Genomic DNA, 6,422 nt, shown 5'->3' with positions numbered 1-6,422 from the left:
AGTAATTTAAGTTGTTCCTTAATTCTCTTGTTGTTTATATATTTCCTTGTTTCCTTTCCTCAGTGGGTAATTTTTCCTTGTTGGAGCCCTTGGGCTTATAGTATCCTACTTTTTCAGCTAGGGTTATAGCTTAGCTTGTAATATTAATAATAATAATAATAATAATAATAATTTCAATTATTCATTACTTCTTTTGTTGTTTATATATTTCTTTGTCTCCTTTCCTCAATGGGTTATTTTTCCTTGTTGGAGCCCTTAGGCTTATAGCATCCTACTTTTTCAGCTAGGGTTATAGCCTAGCCAGTACTAATAATAATAATAATAATAATAATAATAATAATAATAATAATAATAATAATAATAATAATATCAATTGTTCATTATTTTTCTTCTTGTTTATAAGTTTCCTTGTTTCCTTTCCTCACTGGGCTATTTTTCCCGTTGGAAGCCCTTGGGCTTATAGCATCCTATTTTACCAACTAGTGTTATAGCCTAGCCAGTACTAATAATAATAATAATAATAATAATAATAATAATAATAATAATAATAATAATAACATTGCATCACATTTCATTGATAGAACATATTTCGAGTTTGAAGTATTATATCGTATGATATAGTAACCCCATCTATTGAGCTCTCGCGGAGATTTTCAATCTCCAAAGACATCTGTCCGCGAAGCCTGGAGAGGATCTCTCACGTCTCCGGAACTTTACGAAATCCAAATCTTCATTTAGACTCCATCCTTATTTTTTCTCCATGCCATTTCCCCTATTCTCTACCGAAGACTTTGAGGAGCTATAAAGGAAATGTGTTGCCATAAAATATGAGGTTTATCGAGGCAATAAAATTCTACGAAAAAAATATGGGACTGGCGTTGTACGCTAGGCATATCCCAATCACCTTCCACCTGTTATTAATTTCATGCTCCATTAACTTGCTAAAGATGGTCTTCTCTCTCTCTCTCTCTCTCTCTCTCTCTCTCTGCCAGTGTATTAATACTTTCTAAATAGCTTCCTTCTCTCTCTCTCTCTCTCTCTCTCTCTCTCTCTCTCTCTCTCTGATATTGCATTACTACTTTCTAAATAGCTTTTCTCTCTCTCTCTCTCTCTCTCTCTCTCTGCTAGTGCATTAATACTTTTTAAATAGCTTCCTTCTCTCTCTCTCTCTCTCTCTCTCTCTCTCTCTCTCTGCCAGTGCCTTAATACTTTCTAAATAGCTTCCTTCTCTCTCTCTCTCTCTCTCTCTCTCTCTCTCTCTGCCAGTGCATTAATACTTTCTAAATAGCTTCCTTCTCTCTCTCTCTCTCTCTCTCTCTCTCTCTCTTTCGCTGCCAGTGCATTAATGCTTTCTAAATAGCTTCCTTCTCTCTCTCTCTCTCTCTCTCTCTCTCTCTCTCTCTTTTTCGCTGCTAGTGCATTAATGCTTTCTAAATAGCTTCCTTCTCTCTCTCTCTCTCTCTCTCTCTCTCTCTGCCAGTGCCTTAATACTTTCTAAATAGCTTCCTTCTCTCTCTCTCTCTCTCTCTCTCTCTCTCTCGCTGCCAGTGCATTAATACTTCCTAAATAGCTTCCTTCTCTCTCTCTCTCTCTCTCTCTCTCTCTCTCTCTGCCAGTGCACTAATACTTTCTAAATAGCTTCTCTCTCTCTCTCTCTCTCTCTCTCTCTCTCTCTGCCAGTGCATTAATACTTTCTAAATAGCTTCCTTCTCTCTCTCTCTCTCTCTCTCTCTCTCTCTCTCTCTCTCATTTGTTTTATCTTAAGTTATTAATTGCTTATTAAGCATAGTCAAATGAGCATCAATGGCCACTGATGTTATGATGCTAGATAATTATAAATCGTACATTTATTCTCTCTCTCTCTCTCTCTCTCTCTCTCTCTCTCTCTGCCAGTGCATTAATACTTTCTAAATAGCTTCCTTCTCTCTCTCTCTCTCTCTCTCTCTCTCTCTCTCTCTCTCATTTGTTTTATCTTAAGTTATTAATTGCTTATTAAGCATAGTCAAATGAGCATCAATGGCCACTGATGTTATGATGCTAGATAATTATAAATCGTACATTTATTCTCTCTCTCTCTCTCTCTCTCTCTCTCTCTCTGCCAGTGCATTAATACTTTCTAAATAGCTTCCTTCTCTCTCTCTCTCTCTCTCTCTCTCTCTCTCTCTCTCTCTCTCTCATTTGTTTTATCTTAAGTTATTAATTGCTTATTAAGCATAGTCAAATGAGCATCAATGGCCACTGATGTTATGATGCTAGATAATTATAAATCGTACATTTATTCTCTCTCTCTCTCTCTCTCTCTCTCTCTCTCTCTCTCTCTCTCTCTCTCTTCATAACTACTCCTTCATGCATTGCTTTTTATTCGTTTCTCTTACTTATCTAATGATGGTGTTATTACCATGTATTTCATCACTTGCTAGTCATTCTCCTTTCTCTAGTGATAAAACTTCATTACTTCTCTTGTAGTTTATATATTTCCTTATTTTCTTTCCTCACTGGGCTATTTTTTCTCTATTGGAGACCTTGGGTTTATAACATCCTTCTTTTCCAACTAGAGTTGTAGCTTAGCTAATAATAATAATAATAATAATAATAATAATAATAATAATAATTATAATCAGTAGCCTTTTTCTGGTCCTCCCTGGTACTAGTTTGGGTGGAGAGGGTCTTAGGCGCTAGTCATTTGTATAATCAGTCAATCTCCTGGACATTGTCCTGCTTGGTTGGGCAATGTCACTAGGGTCTGTTAAAATTGCCAGGCTAAATACTACACAGTATTCTAGAAGTGTTATTCCAGCTGTTACCAAGTTGTGGAATGATCTTCCTAATCGGTAGTTGAATCAGTAGAACTTTAAAAGTTCAAAGTGGGAGCAAATGTTTTTATGTTGACCAGGCTGACATGAGTCTTTTTATAGTTTATATATGACATATCTGTTTTGACGTTGTTACTGTTTTTAGAATGATATATTGTTATTTCATTCTCATCATTTATTTATTTCCTTATTTCCTTTCCTTACTGGGCTATTTTTTCCCTATTGGAGCCCTTGAGCTTATAGCATCTTGCTTTTCAAACTAGGGTTGTAGCTTGGCTAGTAATAATAATAATAATAATAAATCTGTTTACCAAGGTCTATCCATTTCCACATCAGAAAGTTTATCCCAGGTCGTGAATATTTGCCCCCTTACTTCTGCCATTCACGAGCGGACTTTAAACCTTTAAAAGAGAAATTAGAAGGAATAGTGTGCTCTAATGTACTTCCTAAAACAATCATGATACGGGTAGGTAGTAGGTTGGCCAGGGCCCCAGCCACCCCTTTGAGATACTACCGCTGGAGAGTTATGGGGTCCTTTGACTGGCCAGACAGTACCTCATTGGATCCTTCTCTCAGGTTACAGTTCACTTTCCCTTTGCTTACACATACACCGATCAATCTGGCCTATTCTTTACAGATTCTCCTCTGTCCTCATACACCTGACAACACTGAGATTACAAAACAATGATTCTTCACCCTAGGGGTTAACTACTGCACTGTAATTGTTCAGTGGTCACTTTCCTCTTGGTAAGGGTAGAAGAGACTCTATAGCTATGGTAAGCCTCTCTTCTAGATGACGCTCCAAAATCAAACCATTGTTCTTTAGTCTTGGGTGGTGCCATGGCGTCTGTACCGTGGTCTTCTACCGCCTTGGGTTAGAGTTCTCTTGCTTGAGGATACACTCGGGCACACTAATCTATCTAATTTCTCTTTTTCATGTTTTGTTAAAGTTTTTATAATTTATTTGGGAAATATTCATATTATTGTTGTCACTGTTCTTAAAATATTTTATTTTTCCTTGTTTCCTTTCCTCACTGGGCTATTTTCCCTGTTTGGGGCCCCTAACTAGGGCTTCTCTAACTAGGGCTGTAGCTTGGCAAGTAATAATAATAATAATAATAATAATAATAATAATAATAATAATAATAGCTTAGCAAGTAATAATAATAATAATAATAATAATAGCTTAGCGAGTAATAATAATAATAATAATAATAATAATAATAATAATAGGATCATTTCATTAAATATTTTCTTTAGAGAAGGTGGCATTTTACTTTTCATAATCTCATAGAAGAGTGTGCTCGAATGTACCTCCAAATACAATCATAATTTCTGGTGACGAATCCTGAAAACACATCTTTCCACTGAACTTCGGAATAGCTTCTGACACTCGATAATTACTTTCAGTTCGGAAACCCCGCTTTTTTTCTTTCTTCTTTCCTCTTCTTCTTCTTCTTTTTTGTCACAAAGTTCAACAGGTGATTCATTTCGAGAGTCCGCATAACAAATGCAAAGAACTGAACTTCGAATGTTTTACGCTTTTTTTTCTTTTTTTTTTAGTCACACGAAGTTGGGAGAAGAGAGAGAGAGGCTTTAGTTTGTCCATTTGTCTTTGTGAAAATCGTATTTGTAAACAGTATTTTTAAACTGCAGAAAATTTCTAGTGGAAATTCGATTTTCCTTCATTTTAAATAAAAGATTTTTTTTTTAGATATGTTTCGAATCATTCTTTAATAAGCAATTATAAAAAAATTGCTTATGAATTCCATTTATGCATTTTAATGTTTTAATGTTGTTATCGTTTTCAAAATATCTTACTTTTAATTGTTCATTACTTCTTATATAGTTTAATTATTTCCTTATTTCCCTTCCTCACTGGGCTATTTTTCCCAGTTGGATCCCTTGGGCTTTTCCAACTAGGGTTATAGCTTAGCTAATAATAATAATAATAATAATAATAATAATAATAATAATAATAATAATAACAACAATAATAATAATAATAATAATTTAATAATAATAATAATAATAATTAAATAGACGTATAATTTGAAATAAGATATGAACAAAATATTTCTGCAATTTTGGACATATTAAAGGAAATAGAATTTAGAAAAAAAAAAACTTGAACGAAAATAATGCATATTGGTAACAATCACCCACTTGTATTATAGAAAAGAAATATATATATATATATATATATATATATATATGTATATATATATAATGTTAGTCAAATCATAACTTAATTCTTGTGTTAGATATAAATCATTATTATCATAACTAGTCTACTCCAGAGCAAATAGGTCTACCTGCTGAGTCATCAGTAGCCACTGCCTGGCCCTCCTTGGTTCTAGTTTGGGTGGAGAGGAGGCTTGGGCGCTGATCATATAATATATAGTCAGTCTCTAGGGCATTGTCCTGATTGCTAGGGCAATGTCACTGTCCCTTGCCTCTGCCATTCATGAGCGACCTTTAAAACCTTTAAAAAAAACACGTTCTTCCAATCGCGTCTGTTTATGGTCTTCCTATACCAGTTTATACTGACGAATTTACTTAGTTCGTTAATCCATAATCTTCTCTTCAATCCTCTGCTTCTTTTGCCATCTCTAGGGACACATTATTCTTAATGTAATTCTATCTTATATCCTATTTCTCTTCCTGTTGTTTTGTTAAAGTTTTTATAGTTTATAAAGTGATATTTATTCTAATGTTGTTGCTCTTCTTAAAATATTTTATTTTTCCTGGTTCCCTTTCCTCACTGAGCTATTTTCCCAGTTGGAGCCCCTGGGCTTATAGCATCCTGCTTTTCCAATTAGTGTTGTAGCTTAGCAATTAATAATAATGATAATGATAATAATAATAATAATAATAATAATAATAATAATAATAATAATAATATTATTATTATTATTATCTATCATTTGCATTATATGTCCTGCCCATGACCAATTCCTTTTCTTACTTGCTAGAATATCCTTTACTTTAGTTAGTTCTCGTATCCATTTTGCTCTTTTTCTGTCTTTTAATTCCCCATCAAAATTCTTTCCATAGCTCTTTGAGTTGCAACTAGCTTATGTTCTACGGCTTTAGTCAGGCTCCAAGTTTCTGATGTATGAATTAATACTGGTAGGACCATTTTATTAAATACTTTTCTTTTTAGATACGGTGGCATTTTACCTTTCATAGTCTTATGATATCCCCATCATTATTCTTTTCATAGTTCTTTGAGTTGTACATAGCTTATGTTCTAAGGCTTTAGTCAGGCTCCAAGCTTCTGATGTATAAATACTGGTAGGACCATTTAGTTAAATACTTTTCTTTTTATATAAGGTGGCATTTTACTTTTCATAGTCTTATGATATCCCCATCATTATTCTTTTCATAGCTCTTTGAGTTGTACATAGCTTATGTCCTAAGGCTTTATTCAGGCTCCAAGTTTCTGATGTATAAGTTAATACTGGCAGGACCGTTTTATTAAATACTTTTCTTTTTAGAGAAAGTGGCATTTTGATTTTCATAGTCTTATGATATCCCCATCATTATTCTTTCCATAGCTCTTTGAGTTGTACATAGCTTATGTTCTAAGGCTTTATTCAGGCTCCA

Source organism: Palaemon carinicauda, chromosome 17, assembly GCF_036898095.1.
Source record: "Palaemon carinicauda isolate YSFRI2023 chromosome 17, ASM3689809v2, whole genome shotgun sequence".
Taxonomy (NCBI): Eukaryota; Metazoa; Arthropoda; class Malacostraca; order Decapoda; family Palaemonidae; genus Palaemon; species Palaemon carinicauda.
The sequence above is the reverse complement of the archived record's forward strand: the minus strand, read 5'-3'. Positions refer to the sequence as shown.